The sequence below is a fragment of the Lissotriton helveticus genome, chromosome 4_2 (assembly GCF_964261635.1).
Source record: "Lissotriton helveticus chromosome 4_2, aLisHel1.1, whole genome shotgun sequence".
Lineage (NCBI taxonomy): Eukaryota > Metazoa > Chordata > Amphibia > Caudata > Salamandridae > Lissotriton > Lissotriton helveticus.
Genome location: NC_136064.1, coordinates 111,868,555 through 111,895,656, shown reverse-complemented (window position 1 = coordinate 111,895,656; position 27,102 = coordinate 111,868,555). Strand labels below are relative to the sequence as shown.

Below are 27,102 nucleotides of genomic sequence, written 5' to 3'. Positions count from 1 at the left end.
CCTGCCACTGCCCTTGGCTTCAGTCAATACTCACACCAACATTTGCTTGCCACTCCAAGTAAACATTAAGCAGAAGGGATGACCTCACGGGTACAGGATGTCACGTTGCCCAAGGAAAGGTGTGCCGTTTTTGTAGAGTAATAGTGAAGAGGACTTGGCACAAGTGAAGTTTGTGTCCCTTGAAGTCTAGGGCTCCTTTCTTTTCTCAAACTTAATTCTTTCTCCTCAAAGAAGTGAACTCTAGTGAGAAAGTATGTGGGGGGGACTTTGATGGGGGTTCTTTGCTCTGATTTGTGAAGACTGGTTGAGGTCGAGGGTGACCAGAGTTATTTTTGGGAGTCCCCAATGTCCTGTAGGAGCTTATACACAATGAATGTCCTCCCTTTTCACTCCCCAGGAAACCCCCCGCCCACACAGGTGTTTCAGCAGCAGCACTTATCCAATTCTTACTTTGCCTGTAGTTTGATTCTTTGATCTTCAAGGAGGATTAATCTGTCCTGCAGGTGACAGTGGTCATCGACTCTCTCATCAGTTAGACACTTCCGATCATTCACCCTGTACCCCAGTTGCAACACTTCTCCTTTCAACTTCTGGATACAAGTTTTTGGGTCCATTTTGATTGAGACAACATTTGAACGACACTGTTCCAATGGGTCATTCTTGGCCATTTTCAGCCATGTTCACTCCCTCGGTTTAGAGCAGACAAGTGGGCGTGTTCCCTGTGGTGTGCCACAGGGCTCTTACCCAAGGCCCATTATTTTCAATGCTTGTGTATGCAGAATCCTGCCTCATGCCAATTACAAGCATCCACAGTCAGGCCCACAAGTCCACAGAAAGGCAGCCACTTTTCAGTGGATGGGAAGCCAGAAATGTTTAGCTGGGCAGCATTGTGGATGCTTAATATAGCACCCCATGGCCCCACTTCATTCCTAAAAGCCAAGTTATTAGGGTTTCTCAATTGATAAAGAAGCCTTACTGAAGCTACATGTTAATGTGTTAGCAAGTTCTTGTCTCCACAGCTTTCAGGTCTTAAGGAAAATCAGCCCTTTCTTTCCGAAGACCAATCACACTCTTATAGTTGCTAACTATGATCTCATAAAAATCGACAACCGCAAAGGCCGTGACATGGGTCTCCCATCTTACTGACACTCTTAAAGAGAGAAAAAAAGAACTCCCCCAGGAAACCTGTATCATCTTGAAGATCACTTGTTTTTCCTACAAGTCCATCAACAAAGCCCCTGCAGACCTGTCCCAGAAATTAACCATCTCAGGAGGACAGCACCGAGCTGGGAAAGGGTGCGAATAAAGGATGAAGATATGCAGAAAGGAGGAGATAAAAAAGAAGACATCTCCATCTATGCGGTCACAATTAGAACAATGTGACAGCCTCTTGCAATCAATAGAGAAAATGAAGACCCGTGTCTTTAAAGAGCTCTACGTTCCCACCTAACAAGAGCAGAAAGTTAACCTGCCTATTGTAAACTATCGTGAACCGTATGACTGGACTCAGGGCTGCTCTACAGCACCTTGTTGGCCTGTTGTAAACTATTGTGAACGTATGACTGGGCTCAGGGCGTCTGTACAGCGCTCTGTTGGCCTATTGTAAACTATCTTGAACGTATGACTGGGCTCAGGGCTGCTGTACAGCGCTCTGTTGGCCTATTGTAAACTATCGTGAACGTATGACTGGGCTCAGGGCTGCTGTACAGCGCTCTGTTGGCCTATTGTAAACTATCGTGAACGTATGACTGGGCTCAGGGCTGCTGTACAGCACTCTGTTGGCCTATTGTAAAATATCGTGAACGTATGACTGGGCTCAGGGCTGCTGTACAGCACTCTGTTGGCTAATTGTAAACTATTGTGAACCGTATGACTGGACTCAGGGCTGCTGTACAGCACGCTGTTGGCCTATTGTAAACTATTGTGAACCGTATAACTGGACTCAGGGCTACTGTACAGCACTCTGTTGGCTTATTGTAAACTATTGTGAACTGTATGACTGGACTCAGGGCTGCTGTACAGCGCTCTGTTGGCCTTTTGTAAACCACCACAAACCGTATGACTGGGCTCAGGGCTGCTGTACAGCACTCTGTTGGCCTATTGTAAAATATCGTGAACGTATGACTGGGCTCAGGGCTGCTGTACAGCACTCTGATGGCCTATTGTAAACTTTTGTGAACTATATGACTGTACAGCACACTGTTGCTCTTCACCAAAGGTTCTGCTATAGAAGCACTAATGCAGGCTTATAAACAGGCAATTCACCTAAAGGTTTCCTGGCTTCGACAGGTTAGGTAGGTTAATATCCATTCCATAAGTAGTTCAAAGGATGACTGGCAAGAAATGTTAGACGGGAAGGGAGGATGGCGGTGATGTGATATTAGAGGCGGAAGAGAAGAGAGCTTATGTATCAAACAAAGTCAGTGCCCACACCCTCCAACAAGAGTGTAAGATGAGAATACAAATATCACTGTACAAAAGGCACACTCGAAACATGGCTAAAAATTTTACTAAATGCACAGAAGCTGGGGTGATATTAAAGTCCATCTCAGAACTGGAGCCAAAGAATCAATCCATGCTACGTTTTGCCCGGGAAGCAGGGTAAACTATGATAACTGTGGGCTCCAAGACCCACATCTCTAAACATTGTACTGAAACAAATGTATTACATGTGATGAAACACAGTTTCCTGTCTGGACAGACGCGGATTAGAAATCCCCAAGACGGTAGTCGACAGAGGGACTCCACCACTGAGAGCATTTAACTTTAGCCATTTCCACTCCGCATTTCTACCATCTGCACTCCGCATTTCTACCATCCGCATGGCCCCGCAGTGGGTCGAAAGCGCCATGTCGTTTTAAGTTCTGGGATTTGCGTTGTTCAGCGTCAATATGGCCAGCTGACCTTTAATTTGGCCGTGGTTCGTATAAGAGTCCATCATCTTGGCTGTGTCCGGCAAGGTCCAGGGTATTGTTTAGAAACACATTATATTGGGTAGAGGCCAGCTAGCTGGTTATCAATCGACGCTGAGAATTATTTATGTGCATGGATGTGCGTCCTGAGGACTTTAGAACTTTTTAGCCGTGGTGTTCGGCTGTGCACGTCTCAGCTTTGGTGGCTGTTCAGTCTGAAGACATCTTTGCTGTTCTTGTGGTTTAATGCAGCGATATGAGTGTCTGGTTGCGGTGCCTTTGAATCTTCTATATGACTAAAGTACGGACTCGTGAGAGAAAATGGATGTGATGCTTTACTAGAGGCTTGGAGTTGTGTTGTGTGCACGATGGCACCTGGGGTGTGCCCAATCTGCACGACTGCTATAGGGTGACGCAAGACTAGGGTTGGAAGTGGGTCGGTCTGCCCTTGGACCAAAAACACTTATCCAATTATGTGTCTTGGAGCCGGGACTGCGCATTCATGGCAACAGCTGTGAATCTGCCTGAGAAGGTGGCAGGCATCTTTTCCCTTCTCAAGATCACAGTGCTCTCCGCAGAGACAAGTCCTGGTTTCTTACAGCGGATGAGGAGCTCTGGTGAGAAATATGCAAGTGACTTATGAGTCACGAGATCACATGAACAATATTGAAAAGAGGAAGGACTTCAGTCGTTGCAACCACAGTTTGTTCCAATTTGTAACTTTACCTCTTACTTATGGGGAAAGATAGTTCATGGATATTTCCCTCAACTTTTTATCTGTTAGAAGACAAACATAATTCACAAGAGAGTTAGTGGAATTTCGGTGAGATTTGGAAATGTTGATTATAAACCAAAAAACAGTAATATAGTTATTGGTGAATTAAATGGGGAAGTTACAGACTGCATCCAGCTCAGATCGGTTGGCAGAGATTGCATGAATCTTAACTGAAAAAAAAACACTCATTAAATCTCCACCCCAAAAAATGCCTACCTAAAGTACAGCATACACGATATACTATTCACGTAATTATAACTACAGTTTCTACATGTGGTGCAAACTGTTTGACGCGTCTACCTAGCAATACTTTCAGCTCGTTGACTTACTTTTCATTTCATAAGTCACACGTTGTGCATACTAAAAAATAAAGCTGGTGCATCAATGTTTAAATCGGCTTCCAGGTAAGGGGATATTTTAGCACGGTTTCCTCTTTATTGTCGAGGAAGCCAAGTAGCAACCTACGAGATGTCAAGAGGGCCAACAAAGGCTAAGGAGTGGAGGTTTGTGAACATGGAGCTTTCTGACGTCCTTGCTCACACAAGTCAGCACAGTTTTCATCTCCTGAATTTCATTTTTTTATTTATTCCATTCCAGCAAGATGTCAGTGTAGTCTACACACCCTAAACCTCACTTTCTCTTACTCGACTTGTAATTCATTACTGTTCCTTTACTGAGACAGCAGATGCCGTTGTATCAATCAGGAGATGTGAACGATGGCAGTGGTGCAGTGCATATTCCTTCTCAACAACTCCTGAATTCACTGCACCTCAACAACAGGGGAAATAGGCCATTGCCCCACATCCCCCAACAAGCTCCTCAGTGAACCTTTCAGGAGCCTACTGGCTCTCCTTAGGGTAACGTCAATCCCCAGTCTCCACAAACGAGTGCGAGCTTAGCAGTCACCTCCTTGCAGCTTCCAGAGGTTCCTCTGGCAGAAACTGTCTGCACCCCGCAAGTTGGCCTGATATCCAGAGGAAATAGTAAGTGGTGTACATGCTGCAAAACTTCACTCCATTGCCGTCTGGGTTTGCAGCTTGTGGGTCCCTTAAGCCAGGGACCTCTCCGGGAGGTGATTGTTGTGGGTTTAGCGGGATGTGGTACATGTTCGACTGCACCACTCTTACCCAGAAGTAGGCTAAGAGATCCTCATTAGTTTCTCATAGCACCTTTCGCAGTCTTCGAGTGGGCACCGGGAGTTTCCGATCACATAGCGTTGTATGCGGATGATGTGTTATTTTTTCTCATGAATCTTGATCAGACTGGTCCGCGTCTCCTTCGTATTATACAGATCTTTGGCGAGACCACCGGCCTATCTATGAACCACGGGAAATCCTTTCTATGGCGCCTGCGGGCGGATATCGACTGGGTGACTGGTCACTGGCGGTAATGGTGGTCCCATATGGCTTTAAGTATTTGGGCGTGTTCCTTTTGACAATGGCATGGGACAAGAATCTCGCCCGCCTGGGGACACAGGTGAGCGATCAGACGCACGTGTGTTATCACATGCCCCTGTCTCTCATTGGCAGGTCCGCCCTTTTTAAAATGATCTCCTTACCCAGTCTTCTATATCAACTGCAAAAGCATCCATATTCAATAAAGCCAACATGGTTCCGCCAACTAAACGCTATTCTAACCCACTTTCTTTGGGGGGGGGGGGGGGGAGGGGGGCGGTGCATCACAAGTAGCCCCGAGGACCTGCTTCCAATCTACATATTACGGAGGAGTGGCCACCCCAGACGTCCAGACGTACTACATGGCCGCACACCTAGCCGCCAACGACTGGTGGTATGGCGACCGCAGAGACCCGGCGTATGCCGTGGATCGTTGGATGCTGGGAGACAATGACCTGCACACGGTTCTTTATTCGATGGTGCTGCTTAGGGGGCTGCCACCCACTACGATCTTCAAGATCTGGAAGTTTGCGCTTCATCTGATGGGTTGGTGGGGATGCTTACAAGGGAAAATTTGCTGTGGAATAACCGGTAGCTACCACAACTGGCGCGACTATCTGGATTTCGGGGCTGGGAAGCTATCAGGATATACACAGTGGGGGCAGTTGCACGCCTTTTCTAGAAATTCAAACAGAGTATGATATGCCCCGCACACAATTCTACCGATTTCTTCAATTTAGACATGCTTTCACTCCATACCTATCACACCTAACAGAGATACCTGAATTTAACCCTGCTGAGGCAAAGGTCTTTATGGGCGAGTTGCGAGACCATAAAATAACCAAAATCTATTGTACACTTATTTACAACACGCCTACAACATTACATAAAACTAGAGAGGCACGGCAGCAGGACGTGGGTCCCTTAGAGGAAGATGATTGGTAGAGTCTCTGGAATCTCCGCGCAGTGCAGTAATAGCGGCCCGTCTGCGCCTTATCAAGTCTACATATCTACATAGTCTACTACACCCAGGCAGAGACTGTGGCGTGCTGGCTTAATTGCATCCCAGCATTGCTTACTGTGTGGGTCTATGGAGACTACCTCCTGCTTACTGTGTGGTCCTGCCCTACACTGGCGAGGTTCTGGAGGGGGGTGTTTACTTGTCTATCTGCGGTTCTGGGATGGGACGTTCCATCCTCTCCGAAATTAGCCATGCTAAATATTACGGAGGGTCTGGGTGGCAACAGGTACAAGCGTCACCTGTTGTTCCTTGGCCTCACGTTGGCGGAAAGAGACATTGCCCGGGCCTGGAAGGATCAATCACCACCGCTGATTGGGGTATGGAAGAAGGGCTTAGACTTTTGTATGGGTCTAGAAACCCCGGTCTTTGAAGCAAGAGGATGCCCTCAGAAACATTTAAAAAATTGGCAAAGGTGGGCAGATTATAGGGCGCTCTATCTGGAACCCTCTACCCCCATCTACGACTGAAGAAAAATCGATATGAATACACTGGAACATACATGGTGCACATGCTGGATGCGGTTATGGGTGGCTAAAACTCTCCCTATATACGAGACGTTTTTACTTTTCAGACAGATATTATGTGGCACCGGTGCTTGTTTTTGTGTTTTAACTCACAACGTATTCTTTATATGAACAATATCATGCCATTGTTGAAAATGTTGATATCAGGATATGTCACCTTACATGCTTATTGCCGATGCCCAGTGAGGCATCACCTTTGTCTGTCAACAATAAAATTATGTTGTGAAAAAAAAAACATACAACACAGGTACGTCCTAGTAGTCGCCCGCCGTCACCCCCAACTGGCACAGACAGAAACCTGGCTAAAGACCTCGATATCATGTATCTTAATACTCGCTCCATGGTTAAACACCAGTTAGAAATTTTTAACACCCTTGATACGGATGCAACGGACTGCCTGCTACTTACTGAGACTTGGCTTTCAGAGGAGTCGTCTCTTGATAGTCTGGCAGCCCTCCCCGACAATTATTACATCTTGCACACAGACAGGCCGCTAGGGAAGAGAGGAGGAGTGGCTGTGATTATAAAAAAAGAACTTTCCGCCTCTGCCCTGCCTCACCTGGAATTTCCGTCAGTAGACTCTCTTGTAATTAAATTTACTCTACATAATAGCACGCTGATCTTTGTGATATTATACAGACCCCCACAACAATACCTGACTTTCCCAAGTTCCTCGCCAACTACACTGCCTCGTTGATCACTGACTATGACAAAGTAATGATCATAGGTGACTTGAACTATTGGGCCAATGAGACTGATGAGGGAACACCTTCCAGGGAGCTTACAGGGTCCCTTGCTTGTCTAAACCTTGCACAATACATCAATACCCCCACGCATATTAGGGGCCACACACGTGATCAAGTTTGGTCAATAAATATCAATCTGACTAATCTAGCAGTACAACCCTGCGCGTGGTCTGACCACTCTATCATCAGTTTTAAAATGCCTGCTCTCCAGTTGAACTCTACCCCTTCCCACTCAAAAGCACCTTTAGAAACTGGAATCGGGTTGAGCTGGATAAACTAGCAGAAACTCTGTCTAGGGAGCTGCCGGTATCAGAAGGTAACCCTGATATCAGGGAGAGTGAGATTGCCGACTCACAAAGAAAAACCTTCAATCTCCATGCACCCTTACAGACCAAAACCTACCGCCCTAGGCAGCACGAAGCTGCCAAATGGTTTAACAAAGACCTTATAAAAATTAAACTCCAAGTACTTCAGGCCGAGAGGAAGTGGAGGAAAACCTATAAAGCAGAAGATAAATCTGATTACACCACTAATCTTCATCGGTACAAGGAGGCTATACTGGAGGCTAACAGAGCCTTCTTTACGAACAGGGTTCTATCATCTGATAATGGTTCGAAAGAAATATTTAAGATAGTAAAAGAACTCTCTAATCCTAGCCGCATGACCCTGTCCTTTGTGCCTAGTCGGGTACTTTGTAATGACCTGAATTCATTCTTCTTAGATAAAATAAAGAAAATTCAAAATTCCATCACCACCACTAATTGTGGCTCCCGCAACAATATGGATACCCCCAACCCCTGTGTTCTTGACTCCCTCCCCCTACTGGACAAAGAATCCTTCTTGGACCTTATAGTTAAGATCAAATCAGGGTCACCTAAGGAGGATTGTCCTATTTTCGTTTCCAAAGCAATCTATCGCTCCTTCCCTGATATCTTTCTCAAATTCTTGAACCACTTACTTTCCCTTGGCATTGTTCCATTGGCCTTTAAAGAAGCAGTGGTTGTTCCACTCCAGAAAAAGCAAGGCATAGATCCCAATAATTGGGAGAACTATAGACCCATTTCTCGCCTACCATTCCCAGCTAAAGTGCTGGAGACTCATGTGGCTACTTGCCTTAGCTCGTTTCTGGAAAGGACTAGATTCTTGGATAACCATCAGGCCGGTTTTCGTCCCGCCCATTCCACTGAAGCAGTGATTCTATCAGTACTGGACGACCTCAAGGGCCAGGCCGACACAGGTCACACTCAGGCCCTGATCCTCCTTGACCTGTCTGCGGCATTTGACACCGTGAACCACAACATTTTGTTGGAGCGCATTGCCGCAGCAGGTCTCGGGGGCTCTGCCCTAGCCTGGTTTAGTTCATTTCTGGAAGCCCGTAAACAGTCAGTGTGGCTATCACCCTTCAAATCTACAATGGTAGACCTGAACTGTGGCGTTCCTCAGGGCTCCTCCCTTTCGCCTATTCTGTTCAATATCTATATCCGCCCCTTGATCTCAGGTCTACGTTAGATGGGTGTAAAAATCTTCAACTATGCAGATGACATGCAGCTTATTTTCACCCTTGACAACTCTGTAGAATCCAAGGACTTTGTCAAGAGGCCCATGCTGTATGTCAAAACTTGGATGAATGAAAATCAACTAAAGCTGAACTCAGAAAAAACTGAGATCATTGTCCCCCACAGTAAACCTGACTGTAGGACTCCCTCTTATTGGCCCCCTGATCTAGGTGAGGCAACCACCCCTAAATCAGCTATAAAAAGCCTTGGTCTTCATATTGATGCTGACCTCTCTATGAGCACTCAAATTGGCTCAGTGACATCGGCATGTTTTGTCCAACTGCGCAAAATCAGACAAGGAGGCCATCATCCGAATTGCCATAGCCCTAATCCTTTCTAAAATCGATAATGGAAATGTCCTCTACATTGGACTTCCACAATTCCAGAGACAACGATTGCAGATGATTCAGAATCAAGCGGCTCGAATCCTCTTTCTTAAGGACAGGCAATGCCATATCACCCCTCTGCTTAGAGACCTCCACTGGCTCCCAGTGGAGCAACGAGCCTTGTTCAAAGCCGGTTTAGAGCCATTCAAGATACTGGCCCAAGATTCATTGTATCTTTGATCAATAAACATCTACCCAAGCGAACTCTGAGATCCTCCCACCAGAACCTTCTGACGGTGCCTAGAATCCGTCACAAACGTATCAGCGGGACTAGGTTTTCTTTCCTGGGCCCCAAGATCTGGAATGCTTTCCCTGCCTCCCTCAGGCTTGAAGGAGACTATCTGCGGTTCAGAAAACTGTTGAAAACTTGGCTCTTCAATATGGCCTACAACTAGCTGTCCCTGGCATAACGCTGCATTCATTTACTCACTTCCACAGCGCCAAGGAACCTGTTGGTGTATGTTGCGCTTTATAAATCCCCATGTAACATAACATAACTCCGTGAGCATCGAGGTCTGTGCTCTTGACTGTAGCAATGACCATATCCAACATACAACACAGTGAGCATCAAGGCCTGTGCTCTTGACTGTAGCAATGACCATGTCCAACATACAACACAGTGAGCATCGAGGTCTGTGCTCTTGACTGTATCACTAAGAGCGATGAGCATGTCCAACATACAACACAGTGAGCATTGAGGTCAGTGCTCCTGAGTGTACCACTGAGAGCGATGACCAAGTCCAACATATGACACCGTGAGCATTTAGGTCTGTGCTCCTGACTGTACCACTGAGAGCAATGAGCATGTCCAACATACGACACCGTGAGCATCGAGGTCTGTGCGGATGCCACAGATCAACATCAAAAACTGAGAGCTGTACTAGTATAGCAAAACAGGCACTCCTTTCACAGCCAGTAGAACAAACCCTGGGGCATCAGGGAAACCAATACTAGGCGAGATTCACCTCTGGAAAATACACTGCGCTCCTTCTACTTCTCTCACACAGGTACACAAACTTCAGCCAAACGAGAATACTTCCCAGAACAGGTAAGTGCAACCACAAGCACTGCCTGAAGCTAAAGTAATACGGGCTCCCTTCCCACACAAACACACTAGGCACCGGCGCTGGCCTAAAGCCAGCCGGCACGTACTGGGAAACAAAGGGAAAATGCGTCGCTGAACTGGCGTTGTTGTGAAGGAGGATGAGAGACTCACAAGCAGCTGTCATCGCAGAGGGGGACAGACTCACACGCAGCCTTCACCGCAGCGGGGGGACAGACTCACACGTAGCCTTCACTGCAGCGGGGGGACAGACTCACACGCAGCCTTCACCGCAGCGGGGGGACAGACTCACACGCCGCCGTCACCGCAGAGGGGGGAGACAGACTCACACGCCGCCGTCACCGCAGAGGGGGGAGACAGACTCACACGCCGCCGTCACCGCAGAGGGGGGAGACAGACTCACACGCCGCCGTCACCGCAGAGGGGGGAGACAGACTCACACGCCACCTTCACCGCAGCGGGGGGACAGACTCACACGCAGCCTTCACCGCAGCGGGGGGACAGACTCACACGCAGCCTTCACCGCAGCGGGGGGGCAGACTCACACGCAGCCTTCACCGCAGCGGGGGGACAGACTCACACGCAGCCTTCACCGCAGCGGGGGGACAAACGAACACGCAGCCTTCACCGCAGCGGGGGGACAAACAAACACGCAGCCTTCACCGCAGCGGGGGGACAAACAAACACGCAGCCTTCACCGCAGCGGGGGGACAAACAAACACGCAGCCTTCACCGCAGAGGGGGACAGACTCACGCGCACCGCAGAGGGGGACAGACTCACGCGCACCGCAGAGGGGGACAGACTCACGCGCACCGCAGAGGGGGACAGACTCACGCGCACCGCAGAGGGGGACAGACTCACGCGCACCGCAGAGGGGGACATCACGCGCACCGCAGAGGGGGACAGACTCACGCGCACCGCAGAGGGGGACAGACTCACGCGCACCGCAGAGGGGGACAGACTCACGCGCACCGCAGAGGGGGACAGACTCACGCGCACCGCAGAGGGGGACAGACTCACGCGCACCGCAGAGGGGGACAGACTCACGCGCACCGCAGAGGGGGACAGACTCACGAGCACCGCAGAGGGGGACAGACTCACGAGCACCGCAGAGGGGGACAGACCCACGAGCACCGCAGAGGGGGACAGACTCGCGAGCACCGCAGAGGGGGACAGACTCACACGCAGCCTTCACCGCAGCGGGGGGACAGACTCACGCGCACCACAGAGGAGGACAGACTCACGAGCACCGCAGAGGGGGACAGACTCACGAGCACCGCAGAGGGGGACAGACTCACGAGCACCGCAGAGGGGGACAGACTCACGAGCACCGCAGAGGGGGACAGACTCACGAGCACCGCAGAGGGGGACAGACTCACGAGCACCGCAGAGGGGGACAGACTCACGAGCACCGCAGAGGGGGACAGACGTGAAGTACTTGGTATGTAGCAGCAGTGGCCATCTTGTAAATGAAGAAATGCAGTTGTTTTGAATGCTAAATAAAACACTGAGAATTATACAAAGGCAAACATATAGAATAAAATGTGAAGGGAAACATCATAGAAAACGGTTGAAAAGGCAGAAGACAGGTTATTTTTGTTTTACAAGAGCACTAGGAATCATAAGGCTCCCCAAAGTTTAAAAGCAGTGAAGGAGCTGGACAATCATGTGTGAAGGAGGGGAGAAATCTGGGTAGCTAGGCTATAAGAGAAAAACAAAGAAATTAGAAGTAGGGTTGAGTGGGCAACGGCAATCAAGGCGAGTGACAGGAGAAGTAGTGTGGGCAGGGCAAGCAAGCACGAAGACAGGTGTGATGTAATTCGAGATATGGGTCAGAGTGATCTTGGTGTTGTGTATAGTACGGAAATCAGACATTAGAGAATAAACTACATGTGAAAATCTGGAAAAGCTAATGTTAAATTGCTTCTTCCATGAATGGCACTGAAACTTCACAGGAGAGCAGTCAGGATCCTTCCTCGAGCCTGGGCATGACAGGCCCTCTGCGTTCCACAAGGGTTAACGCAGCTGGAAGGCTGGCAATGGCCTTTATCCGTGATTGATAATACAATGGCCAAGTGGAAGCATCGAGGAATGACGGCGGTGAGACGGTAAAATGGGTGAGAGGGAGGCTGGACTTAAGGTCTACCCTTAAGGACTTGAAGTGACAGATATGTGGAGCGACCCGAGGCTGGGCGAGGGTTCACGGGGTGCTGGCCTGGAGCAACGAGGGGGTGTCCCTGGAACACTGCACGGCCTGGTGTGCAGCGCGAGATAAAGTTACTGTGACTCGGCCAATGGCTGATCCGGACACAATGGGTTATCTATACACATTAGAAATGTAGTGATGGTTAGTGGGTGTATTAGGGCTGCACTGCCCGTCAGACGAACGATGGTATGGGCTGTAGAGCAAGGGTCACATAGCAGGGCAGTGGCGAAGTTTGCCGGGGTAGGGGAGAGGGAGGAGCTCTGAAAACAACTGCAAGGGGTGGTGGTCTGCGGTAGGTTTTAAGGAAGAAGCTTATGTTGCTGAAGAAGGTGAATGGGGATGAGGAAGGGAGAGTGGTGGGGAGTTGTGTAAAAGAAAGGCTGATTGGAACCAAGTAGCCTATAGGTGTGCTCGTCCACAAATGTCCACTACATGGAGAAATACATATGACCAGTAGGACGTCACCAAAGGCTGCCAATGCCAGCACCGACAAAGACAAGCATGCTTCACTCGCGCATATGTACCCTAACTCGTCCACGGCAGATCTTGTGTGACCCCGGCTAGTTCTAACTAACCCTGGGCACAGTTCGCGTAGTAGCGCTACGCGAAGTGCACTACGCAAGCTGTGCGTAGCTACGCGAACCGCGTAGTGCACTGTGCAAAATGCTGTTCGCACTAATTGCACAGTGCGGACAAGCATCCGGGTCTGTGCAATCAGTGCAAACCGCATCTTGCACAGGGCAAGCGGTCGTTTTCTGCCGCTCGAGTAGATTTCTACTCGAGCGGCAGCTTTCTCAACGCGGACTGGTAGTTTCTCATTGCGAGCGGTCGTGAGCATACGCGAGCACTCGCAATGAGAAACCGGACCTCCCCGCGTTGAGAATCTCGCCGGGAGGTTTATTTTCCACGCTCGCGATCAGCAACTATCACGAACAAGGGAAAAGTCTCGCCGGGATGTCATTTTGCTTGATCGCGGTCGCCAACTTGACGTTGAGGACGGCGAGCAAACAAAAAATGACCGCTACGCGCGTTTGCTACATGCAATTTGCAAAGTAGTGCAAACTTTGCCAGCGTAGTACTTCGCCCAGGTTTAGTTCTAACATGAAGGATCAGAGGCCCCTCATCTGAGCAGGACACCCAGAGGATCAGAGTCCCCTGTCTCCAGGACACCTAGAGGATGAAAAACCGATGCACCTCACCTGGAGGATCAGAGCACCTCCGCCCCCCACACCTCACCAGAGCCTCCTGCACCTCACCTGGAGAATCAGGCACCCCCCCTCACCTGAGCAGGACACCCAGAGGATCAGAGTCCCCCGCCTCCAGGACACCTGGTGGATGGGGAGGATCCGAGCGCCCCCCACCCCCACCTGGCCAGAGCACAGTAGAGGTTCAGAGCCCCTCACCTGAGCAGGACACCTGGAGGGCCAGAGCCCCCTTCACCTCACCTGGAGGGTCAAAGCACCTCTGCACCCCACCTAAGCACAGCACACTGGAGGATCAGAGCCCCCTGCACCAGAGCCCACTGGAGGAACAGACACCACCCTCACCTGGCCAGAGCACAGTAGAGGGTCAGGGCCCCCCTCCTCCCCGCTGCCGGACCCTCCCCCGCAGCCCCCCCCGGCCCCCGCACTCACCGCTCGGCTCCCTCCGCTCCGCTCCGTCCCTCTTCCGGGTGCGCCCTTCCTTCCCGGACCCTCCCAGCTCCTGCTTCCGGCCCCGCCCCCTCGAGCCGCACCACTTCCGGGGCCTGTCAAACGCCTCTGACGTCAGGCGACGCTTGGGAGACCCCTAGTCCCTCCTTAGTGTTCACCCGGGCCGGCTCGTGAACAGAGAAGAAGGACTATCGCGTGCAAGTATGGCGGAAGCAGGAGAAGGTCTCTAACCCATGACAATATGGCGGCAGGAAACAGAGAAGAAGGACTCCCCGCGCGAGGGCGGCGGAGCCTGGCTGCCAGCAGGGTCCGTGCAGGGAGGGCCGGGGCCGTCACCCGGTCTGTGCCGGTGGGCTGCACGGGGGTCATACGCCCATTTTTTAAAAATGTTTTTAATTTATTTATTTTATTTATTTTATTTAATCATTTTATTTATTTATTTACTTATTTTATTTATTGTATTTATTTTATTTATTCATTTCTTTCTTTATTTATTTATGTTATTTAATTTAAAGCATTTTAATAAAGCGCGGACTTTACCAAAAGGTGTCAGAGCACTGTACAATAGAACGAGTTACGTTACATGAGAGAACTTGAATGGAACAAACAAAGGTAGCAGGCCATAGAATCAAAACAACGCAGGCAGAAGGAACACAATGTCAAACACAGCAAGCACAGAATATACGGGCAAAAATATGAATATATATGACAGATTTACAAAGACTAAAGAACTTCCTGGTGGGGTCTGAGAAGGAGGGAATGAGAAATTTCCTAGTTCACACAAAGGAAAGTTTCAATTCTATTAAGGACGCGGAGGCGAGGATTTTGCTAGTCCTTTCTCCATTTTATTGGACAGCACGTTTAAAGATATAAGACAAGCATTTACAATGCAATAGGTCTCGCAGCATTAAAGTTTGAGTTATTGGCATTGTGTATGACAGTGCGTTGCATACATTTTTTATCAAACTTTGAATTGGTGGGCAGTGAGAGTGTGCAGGAGTATGCTGTTCTTGAAAGCAGTGTGGTAGAGAGTGCAGGAATTTGGGTGACATGAGCAATGTGGATGATGCACCTCACGCACGGGGCTGACGCAGTTATTATTCACACAGTTCTGATGATGCACCTCACGCACGGGCTCACAGTTGTTATTCACACAGCTCTAATGATGCACCTCACGTACGGGGCTGATGCAGTTATTTACACAGCTCTGATGATGCACCTAAGGCACGGGCTCACAGCTGCTATAATTCACACAGCTCTGATGATGCACCTCACGCATGGGGCTGACGCAGTTATTATTCACACAGCTCTGATGATTTACCCTAGGCACGGGCTCACAGCTGTTATTATTCACACAGCTCTGATGATGCACCTTAGGCACGGGCTCACCGCTGTTATTATTCACACAGCTCTGATGATGCACCTCACGCACGGGGCTGACGCAGTTATTATTCACACAGCTCTAATGATGCACCTCGGGCACGGGCTCACAGCTGTTATTATTCACACAGCTCTGATGATGCACCTCCGGCACGGGCTCACAGCTGTTATTATTCACACAGCTCTGATGATGCACCTCCGGCACGGGCTCACAGCTGTTATTATTCACACAGCCCTGATGATGCACCTCACGCCCGGGCAATAGGACTCTGGCGAATCAGCGCTACGCACTGTAAACGCCACGAGACGTAAAAATGGACTTTATTAGTGCATTAGAAAGATTAAAAAAACGTTGACACTGTATGCGAAGTGCAACCGTTATGAACTTGTAAAGAAAGGCAAGCTGTATAAGTATTTTGCAAATAATGGAATCCTGCATAAATTTAAGATTGCTTTTGGCAATTTTGTTTTGATATCAGAAAAATCAATCATACAACCTGCTCAGCAGACCGTCAAACTAGTCCAAACAGCCAAACAACGGCCTTCATGCTGACTTGTCAGACTAGCAAATCGTGCACCGTTTAATTTCCTTATAGGCCAGTCTGAATCTGCTAACGTTCTACGTCACTAAAGGGCATCGTACCGATATCTTTAATCCATACATGGCAGAAAGGCGCAAAAGCCATCTTCCCCGCCCCAAATTATTTGCACTCAGTGAGATCTTATGGATTTTGGGGGCAGTGGGCAAGACATCCAGCAGAGGCCCATGTTCAGAAAACTTTGAATTTCATTACCAGTTTCCTGCTGATTCAAGTCCACATGGTGCCAACAATATTAAATTAAATCTTAAACTTTGCTGAAATAAGTCTTGCTCTGGACACCAAAAATCCTTAAGAGGACAATGGGTGGAGAGACGCTGTCAGCCGTAAAGGCAGGGCTTTAAGTGACCCGGGTCTTGCCGGTGCTAAGTTAAAAAAAAACAGATACTGAGACGGGTCCCTATGATGTTCTTCATTTTTGCCCTCTCGTGGACGTGAAAAAAAAATATCTTCACTTGTGGGCACTACCAGCCTTTGATGTCCCCTTGGAGGGACTCCTTTGTGGTGCATGCAGCCTCGAAGGTACCATCAGCTTCTGGTGGCCTGAAAGTGCGGGCCGAAGGGCTCCGCACCGGGCAGGAGGGGTGCCGGGCAGGGCGCAGGCTCTAAATGTAACAGATCTGCAGTGATAAAGATGCGTCATGGGCAGCGGCTACCAAGTATTAATTACCAGCTTCAAGACATTTTTTAAAGTGTCAATTAATAAAAGTATTTTACAAAAAAATTAATATAACGTTTCTAATAGAGTGGTATAGTTATTTCACAGTTTCATAATTACAGAACTGAGGCACGTTCACTATAAGTTACCACACAGTTATTGTTGTTACTTAGTCATCTTCTGCAGCTAACAAACACTGATAAAGCCAACAGTCTGGGCTTGTTTTAATATGTGCCAGCCGGTTTAAGTGCACGCCTGTTCTAATATACATCTGGATGCAATTAAAGAAAGAGGCACTGTGACATTTCGGCATGATAAGGTATGGCCTATTTCGGGTATAGTGCATTCCACTCTTAGCACGCACCGCATACTGTGGAAAATTAGTACGGTTTGGTAAACATTATCTGCGCCATCTTGCCTTTTCCCCTGATGCCACACTTTTTGTCGTGCGCGCCCGCCATTATAGGTGCCTCGATCAGGACCATCCCTTCTGCATGCCACTGGCCCCCCCCCCCCAGCATAGCCCTTCGCCCTCACCAAGCCTGCACGCTGACCAACCCCCCGCTCACACATGCTTTGGGTCATAAACCCCTCTTCAGCGCAGCCCCGACTCAGAACCCCATCCTGTTCCCAGCGCGACACCTCCCTTCATTCCTTTCATGGTCCCCGGCCCTTTGATGCAAAACCCCCTTTTTCCTGTGCCCGTTTGTCTGCCTCGTTCCCAGGCCGACACCTAGCTCTGCCGATACTATTCCTTGCCCCTCCCCGTACAGTAGAAAGCTTCCCTCATCAAAGGACCCCCGAATTGATCAAAGCCCCCGCCCTATGAGATCCGATCAAACCCCCACATTCCGTGACTCGGCGGAATGACCAGCTGCGCGATAATCATCACCTGTTTTGACCGGGGTGGGGGACTTCTACTGTAAATGTATGTGGGAACGGGCCCAAAGGGGAGATTCCGGGAATGTCTTTCCGTACATCAAAGCATTGCCATGAATATGTAATCTGTAATAAAGCAATAAACCAGTGTATAAGAGGCCAGGCCTCAGAAATGTAGTTAGAGCACCTCATGACGATACCTGCTGTCTGATTTGTCGTGTTCTCCTCCGGAGAGAATAAACCTTGTTTCCTGCCTTCCAGTCTCCAGCGCCTGCCTCTTCATTGATTAATAGTTCGTGGGTTAAAGAGGCGATACCGCCGGGCAAATATCGATTGTCCCCGACCCTAGTTTCTACAATTGGCGTCCCAAACGTGGGGCCCATCAGCGACTCGTGGATCCAGTGGGAGAGGTCCCGACGACAGAGTGAACGACTGCAACGATCGGGAGAGCTCTTGCCCAATAGACCCTCGTCTGGCAACCGATCATCCGAACTTCACTAGTTCCGAACAGACCTCTCTCGAGTGATCTACGGTCCTGACTGGGAACCATTAGGAGTGCTGCGAGGAATACGAGAAAAAGAGGACGATCGGGCGCTGGATTCGGAAGACAAGAAACTGTCCATATGGTCCGGGTAAGGTCGTGTAAACACGACGAATGGCGAAATAATGATTTGAATTGTTCAGAAAATACTAGTATTACTCTTTATTTGACCTATTTGGAGATTCACTGTCTGCACACGGAGAAACAGTAGGCTCTTTCCCTTCTGCAAACAGTGAAGGATAGGTAACGCAGCCGTCGTGCCTATTTTTCTCCCCCACTGATTCTATTATTTATTAACGGTTTTCAGGAGATTCCCTCTCCCACACTGATTAACTGGGTTCTTTGACCCCGAACTACTGTTCACGGATCGTCTTCTGGAGATTCTCTGTCTGCAAACAGGAAATAACAGATTCCTCTTTACGGATAGTGAAAGGGTAGAGGATGCAGACTTTTGCGCCCTACTTACTCTCCCCACTGATTTTATTTTATTTTATTTTATTTATTATTGGTTGTTCCTTGTTATTGGTTATTCTTTATTATTGGTTCATGAGGTATTCACTGCCTGCAAACAACGTAGAATAGAAATATTCTGTCTAGTCTTTGCGCACAGTGATAAGATAGGCAGTGCTGACTTTTTGTCCCTCGTTGCGAGCCGTCATGTCTGTCTTCTCCCCACTGATTGATAATTGGTTCAGCCCGGACCGTTTGTTAGAGGTGGATCATCTAGCTCCGCTGGAAGGCACCCCTAATAAGGACATGTTCATAAACTATGGATTAGTTACCATAGCCTATAATAAATTGTGGCACAGGTATACCAAAGAAAGTCAAGACAAACAGTGGCCACTGGTAGGATCCTTCGATCTTGATAAAATACAAACGTTAGAAATAGCCCTTCGTAATAATAAGACAACGCCTATTATGCTCGACAGTCTCGGTATGTGGCGCAAAGAGGCAATGCAACAAAAGAAAAGAGACGAGGACAGAGCAGGTAGAGGAATATATCAACAGGACAACCCCTGGACACCACGACCCGAAAGTTATCCCCCGACACTACGCACAGAACGACCAGACTTAGGGCAAGATCAATGCGCTTTTTGTAGATATGTCGGACACTGGAAAGCACAATGCCCGACTCTGCTGAGCAAGAGTGGGAATAGAGGGCCCACAGGAATAACAGGCCGACAGAAAGGGAAAAGGCGCGAGACAAAGAAGAATCAGACTCACATAGACAGACCAGATAGAACCACCACGTTTGATTATGCCCGATGGCACAGATTTCGCCAGAACGATTTCAGCGACATGTTCGAGTTTTCCTAGGTCGGATAATGTAAAGACGGGAACCCAGCCTAGCTCTAAATTCACAGACGGAAAAAGATAATTATGGCCAATAACTGTTTTATATTTGTCTTTGGTCTTTGTATGTCGTACTTGTACTGTCCCCCGTCTGAATTTGTGTGTACGTAATGTATGAATCTGCGTCATCCCTCTGCATGTGCTTCCGTGTTACATAAACTCTGTTAACAGAAATTTTTAGCAAGAAACAACCTGGAAAGACAGGAATGGGAAACGAAATCAGTAAGCCACTGATGAACACGAACTTTTATTTAGCATAACAAACAAGAAACAATAACAATACAAGAACGGTAAACTGTAGGAAATAAAAGTCAGCAGAACACCCCCCATTCTGGAACCTTCCAAAGTAGGGCAGGGTTACGGCTACGCCCAACCGGCGGCAACCCATATAAGGCGGGCCCTGCTGCCAACACTCGGTCAGGAAATCTTAACATATGGGGGAGCCGGAGGAGAGGCAGGGGCCAGCGGAGTCCGGCCGCAGCGGCCCTGGATAGTTGCAGGCAGTCCCGCCACATGCCTTCCCGGCCCGGCCTTGGTGGCGCATGGGAGTTTCAGGTAGTCCCGCCACATGTCCTCCCGGTCCGGCCGCCAATGGCCAGGGACCAGGGCCAACTGAGTCCGGCTGCAGCCGATAACCTAAGGAGGCCCGGCCCAGAGAAGGACGGGACACTTCTTCCTTTTCTCCTCCGTGATGGCCGCAGCAACACGCCAGGCGCCACTTCTGTCATGAACAATGGCTGCGACAACCCTGGGCGGCGGAATGTCCTGTACGTACCTCCACAAAAATTAGTCCTGGTCGGGCTGGGAGGGAGAGGCGACGCGGACGAGCCTCTCCCACCTCCACAGATAGGAGGCTTCCCAGCCCCAGTCCGGCCATCACAAATACCTCTGCAGAAATTTGTCCAAATTGGGCTGGGAGGGAGAGGCGACGCGGACGAGCCTCTCCCACCTCCATGGATAGGAGGTCTCCCAGCCCCCGGCCCAGCCCCGAACTCCTCCAGCCAGGCGGCGGTGCCAATACTTGCGCAGCACCGAACATGCAACGGTGCCCATATTTTCGGAGCACCGAATATGCAATGGCTGCACCGGTACTTGTGCAGCACCGAATGTGCGCCGCAGGTGGCCATACTCCCACAGCACTGAGCACGAGACTTGTGGAGCACAGGATGTGGAGAGACCTTCGTGCCGGCCGATGAAAAAGAGCAGCGTGGAGTGCACCGGGAGAAGGAGACGGCGCGAACGAGTCCCCCCCGCCCCCCAGGTGAGGGCATCACAGCTGCACCCCAGCCGAACGTCCCGCTTCCACAACACAGAGTTCCTTTCCTTTCACTCCGAAGGGCCTCTTCCACTCTTGCGGGCTCGGCGAAGGGTGGCCCCTGCAGGGCCTTAAAATGGCGTCCGAGCCCCTGGAAGGCGGGTCGCGGCCGCTAGAATAACTTTGAACAGCAATGTTACTCGGACGCTTGCCCACCGGGGCACGAGCCCCCACCTCCGGCAGCATCCCCACAGCCTTGAAAATTCTACAAAAGTCCCCGGAGGAGCCCTCGGCCCCTGCAGGCTTCCGGTAAGGGACGACTGCCTTGATCACTAACGAAACAAGCATGACATTGCCACTCCTTCTGTTAGCATGAATTCTAGAACTGCCGAAAAGGACTCTGGTCCAACCGCCGGTTGTAGGAAACTTTTTCCTGATGCTACTTCCGGACTGACCCGGCCCCGCCCAAAATGGCGCCGGTATCAATAGGAACTTACGAACACCTCGTGGTGTTCCTTCGCACTAATACAAACTTGAATGTTCCAAGACATATATATGATCCTTTGTACACGTGACAAGAAACAAAAAGGAGAGCTCACTCGATGAACATGTAAAAGGATCCCGTTAAAAATGTTGATTACAAAATGTACGATGTATTATATTTTTTTATTTATAACTGATGTATAACTTCGCTTATGACGCATGCACACGGTATGCATATAGGAAATCTGATTACAGCTAGTCTGACTATGCTTCTAAATTATGGAATAAATGCCCCCGATTCCCCCAACCAATTGATGGACCTACGAATGAATGAATAAACTTTTCTAAATGTTTTTATTGCTGCAAAACAACACCCCCACTGTACGCACTTTAGCCATTGCCTAGCCCGGCCAAGTACGACTGCACCCTCATATCCTGCGTACTGAATGATTTTGCAGAATAAAGGTTTTCGAAACTATGAACGGGTATTGCATGCTTTATTTAAAATGTGGGATTGGCGGGAGAGTTTTTTTGTTGTGCACCCTACTTTGCTCTCTCTTTAAGGTTATTAGAAGATGGTTACCCAGCCCCGGATGGAGGATCGGATCGACGACACGATACTCTGCCTCCAGATACGCGACAGACCCATAAACTCGCGCATGGAGAAAGACCTCGACTTCTGAGGATGGGTAAACGAAACGGTATAAATGATGGAATGTAAAAGATGGGTAAAATGAAACGATGTAAATGTTATGAAGTACAACGCTCAAAGGTACTAGGGAACAGAGTTGATCGAAGAACTAATGAACCTTAGAACATCACAGCGTTGAAAGAGATTTAAGGACCCCGATAGCTAGATACACCTACCAACTAGATACCTCGCACTAGGTACCTTTGGTTTTCTTTTTAACGTTTTCCTACACCCGACCTATAAGGGCACACTGCCCCCCCCGACTCCAGAAACCATACCCCCGGGATTCTATCCCGAGGAGATAAGACGGGTATGAGGTAAGTAAAGGACTCTTGAATCCATGTATTTGATATGCGCGAATGTTGTCCCCCTCCCTTCCCCTCTTTTCTTCCTCCCTCTGCAGGTTACATCAGAAATCACAACCGAGGTGTGGCGAAGATCTGAAGCCTTGCCATGTCTGATACGCGAAGCAGACTAGCGCCGCAAGGTGGCACCTAAGCACGCCCACCAACTGCTCATGTAACAAACGAGCCACTAAATAGTATGACCTGATAAGAAGTGATCACTCTTAATCCAGGTTGCGCGAGTGGACACATGCCACGTATGTCTGAAACTATGAAAGAATGCTTGTGCGTGACTGAAGCATCGACTCAACTGGTCAAAGGACCAAGGATGCAAGGAGTACGACACAATAGTGCCCTTTTCCTTTTTGTCAATGCATGTCCCCCGTACCCGACCTAATGCTCGTCCGTCCTGAACCGCATGTATTCAAAATACTAATACAGACCCGCAATGTCTTGTGTCGAGTAATGCGCTGAATAGCCTATCTTGATACACGGCCGCTCCCTATGTTGCACGTGTACTGTCTAGCCTATTGTTGCTCTCTCTCTCTCTCTCTCTCTCTCTCTCTCTCTCTCTCTCTCTCTCTCTCTCTCTCACTCTCTCTCTCTCTCTCTCTCTCTCTCTCTCCCTCTCTCTCCCCTCCACACTCTCACTCTCCTAAAGGACTAGCACCGAAATTGGCAAACCGCCACCCCTAGCGTACCACCCAATTGGCTCCAAATACCGCCAGTATTTGCACAGAAATTGTCTTTAATAAAATCACCCTGACGCCGTGTCACTACCTCTCCTTTCTGCTAAAAGTCGATGAAACCGAGATTGGGCCGTAAGGGAAAGGACAGGTAAGACGACTGAGGTTCCCTAATCCGACCCGAAATAAGGGAACTACATGTCAGCGGCTCCTATGTTATAAAAAGATGCCTCAGATAAACGCGACCTTCCCCGTCCCGAATTGTTGCAATACCCAAACAGTAAAGGTGATCGAAACACCCTCATGTTCCAGGAACGCCCCTGTCCCCGTATCAGCTGCTCCAGACGGGAGTTATGAAACTGTCCCTCATCCCCGGTTGTGAGAGATGGGTCGATTTGCGCCCTTACCACGAGTTTTCTATGTCCCTAGTTGTTTCCCATAAAACCCCTGTCTTTTCTAATGAAGTAATCAGGCCGTAGGAGGCTACGTAGGAACCTGAATGATGTTTTACAAGGTTAAAAGACTAGACCAAAGTGAAGAAATCATTGCAGTGAACCCTGTTGAAAGTGAAAATGTTTAGTTGAAAAGCAGGATGCATTGATAGAAAAGAAATGTTTAGCCTATGTTCGTCCCTCAGCAAAATACCTGTTTAGTACCATGTTGATAGCTCACAGTACCCTTTGTAAATATAAAACCCTAGAGAACGGCATATCTTTGTCTGGCTCGTCTTACGAAGGTGGGTCTCCATCAGATGAACTGTCGTAACTGTAATAAATAATTGTGAAGGAAAGCCATAGTAAATCCAACAGGCCCATCATCGGTCATTTATATGTTAGTTGTGAACCCTAATATAACGGACGTTTTCATTTTTTGCCTGGAGCTGGGAGAGAAATAGACTTATGTGATTACCTTCCTCTGCAAATTCTCTAAAGACTGTCTTTTCAAACTCGTTTAAGGGTACGGCTGTCGGGAGAAAAAAAAAAAAGGACCGGATGTGGGAGCACGAGGCCTGACTGCAGACTATGGAACACCTGCGACATTGGCCAAGGCGAGACCGCGACAGAAAAGAGCTGCAGGACGAGGCACTGTTTTCGACAAAATGAGAAGAAAGGGCCGACCTGATGCCCCTGCTCGATGTCCAGTGTTTGCCGACAAGTCCCCGCTCTCTGAACTCGGTCATGAGCCTGCCTATCTGAAATTCTCCGTCCCCCTAGTCTGTACCCGATCTGGCCCTGCTCCATCCCCCTTTTTCTCCGACCTACCCTAAAGGACTGCTCACGCGCACCCTTCTTCCATCTGAACTTTTTGACAATCACCTCAAAGGACACAGGGCGAAAAGGACCTTTCTGACCAGGAATGCGAGGGAAAGGTCGTGCCCTGCAACGCGGGACCTAGAATAGAGCTGGACCCGTAGCTCCACCGCCGGTGCTCCACAGCGCCAACAAAAGACAACAAAGAATACTGAGAACTCGTTAACTTCGAACATTTGACACCCTCAATCATCGTTTCTGCTACGCCTCATTTCTCTCCCAGCCACCATTGTATTGACTATGCTCCAATCCAAATCTGATATATGTAATAACCTATCAGTTCACATTATGAAATGTACTCACTGCTCTCGCTACAGAATCATTTTTGTATTGCATTACTATGACTTTCCTGCTAACAAATTTATCAAAGTTTATCAATAGGCCCGCCTCCTAAAACAAGAGATCCCACCATAGTAGACCTGAATAGGAAATAGACCAGCAAGATGTCTTGAATATGTTAAAGGGAGGACTGTGGAAAATTAGTACGGTTTGGTAAACATTATCTGCGCCATCTTGCCTTTTCCCCTGATGCCACACTTTTTGTCGTGCGCGCCCGCCATTATAGGTGCCTCGACCAGGACCATCCCTTCTGCATGCCACTGCCCCCCCCCCCCCAGCATAGCCCTTCGCCCTCACCAAGCCTGCACGCTGACCAACCCCCCGCTCACACATGCTTTGGGTCATAAACCCCTCTTCAGCGCAGCCCCGACTCAGAACCCCATCCTGTTCCCAGCGCGACACCTCCCTTCATTCCTTTCATGGTCCCCGGCCCTTTGATGCAAACCCCCCTTTTTCCTGTGCCCGTTTGTCTGCCTCGTTCCCAGGCCGACACCTAGCTCTGCCGATACTATTCCTTGCCCCTCCCCGTACAGTAGAAAGCTTCCCTCATCAAAGGACCCCCGAATTGATCAAAGCCCCCGCCCTATGAGATCCGATCAAACCCCCACATTCCGTGACTCGGCGGAATGTCCAGCTGCGCGATAATCATCACCTGTTTTGACCGGGGTGGGGGACTTCTACTGTAAATGTATGTGGGAACGGGCCCAAAGGGGAGATTCCGGGAATGTCTTTCCGTACATCAAAGCATTGCCATGAATATGTAATCTGTAATAAAGCAATAAACCAGTGTATAAGAGGCCAGGCCTCAGAAATGTAGTTAGAGCACCTCATGACGATACCTGCTGTCTGATTTGTCGTGTTCTCCTCCGGAGAGAATAAACCTTGTTTCCTGCCTTCCAGTCTCCAGTGCCTGCCTCTTCATTGATCAATAGTTTGTGGGTTAAAGAGGCGATACCGCCGGGCAAATATCGATTGTCCCCGACCCTAGTTTCTACAATGCTTATTAAATCATACGTGACTAGGGCGGCATTCGCCAAAAATCCTTAAGAGGACAATGGGTGGAGAGACGCTGTCAGCCGTAAAGGCAGGGCTTTAAGTGACCCAGGTCTTGCCGGTGCCAAGTTAAACAAGTTATAGGTATATATACTCATGTTTGTAGGGGTGAAAAAGGAGTTGGTTAATAAAGTTGTATCATCCAATTCACCCCTCCTAATCTGTGCAGCATTCACCATCCCATCACGTCCATTAGCATTTATTTCAGAACTTCGGCCCTACCTAACGTTCCTTCATGCAAGACATAAAAGATTCCATAGTATTTCCTCAATATTCCCTTAACATTTCTGAATTTATGAAACTATAACAGTTCTACCGAAACACCAAAAGGAAACAGTTACGTGAATCGGAAACCCCTATCAACTTAATAAAAACAAGTAATTTCCGAATTGCAGTGATGTTCGGTTATTCCTTTAAATGTGCAATCAAATATAGGGGTCCAAACGTGACAGTGGCAGCGCTCTACTGATGTCACCAAGTCATCCTGAATCTGAAAAGGGAGGGTATTTTCGAGTTATTTGAAGCCCCCCTTCCCTCCATCTAGGACAGAAATGGCGAACAATGTTACTGCTGGTCCACTACGGAAGGGCACAGAACCACTCGCCTTTCTTCCCCTGAACTTGCAGCGCAGCATTCAGTGTGATGATGTCTGTCTCCATCGGTACATAGGAAATACTCCTAGCGAGGCTTTGTTTATGCAATTTCTTGCAGCGCGGACATTACCCCAAGTTGTGAGAGCGCTTACCATAGGATCCCGTACGCAACGTGAGGAGATTTACCCGCTTAAATGCGTTATAAGTACAAACAGACAGTTAAGAAGTAAAATCGAAATTGACTCTAAACATTAAATAGGGCTTCCCCGTGTTACGACTTCCAGGTCCCCTACCATGCATTCCCGCTGTGGTCGGTAAGTTTACCAAGAAGCCCCCGCTTTGAAATAAGACACTGACAACGGAAGGCATTGACACCACTGAATGACAATTATAAAACGAGGAGCTTGAAAAGCCGTCTCCGGCAATGAGGAGCAGAGAGTTGAAAAGCGGTGCTCTGCAGGGCAGCACCTACTTCCGGTTTGGCCGGCAATGCTTCCGGGTCGCCGCAGGCATCGCGGCGGCCCGCCCTGCACGGGGAAGGGAGGCAGCTTTCGAGGAGGACAGCACCTGGCCGCGAGCGCGTTCTCGTGCGCGTGACCTTAACAAATTGCCGCGCGCGGCCAGTGCTGTCCTCCTGGGAAGCTAACACGCTAACTATAGGTCTTTGGCGAGAGCGAGCTTCGCTCGCTTCACCGAGACCTA

The 27,102-nt window shown here is 49.0% G+C and overlaps 1 protein-coding gene across 2 annotated transcripts in view; it reads right to left on the bottom strand.

Moving 5' to 3' along the window:
* Positions 1-14,347, bottom strand: part of LOC144752243 (rho-related GTP-binding protein RhoG-like) — a 76,670-nt gene extending 62,323 nt beyond the window's left edge. Inside the window, exon 1 of one of the 2 annotated variants that reach the window (XR_013594054.1) lies at positions 14,219-14,347. The gene's annotated coding sequence lies outside the window, so the exon portion shown is untranslated. Of the gene's footprint in view, positions 1-7,034; positions 7,122-14,218 lie in introns of those variants that run through there. The other variant, XR_013594055.1, reaches the window with a different exon arrangement.
* Positions 14,348-27,102: the final 12,755 nt, after the last annotated feature.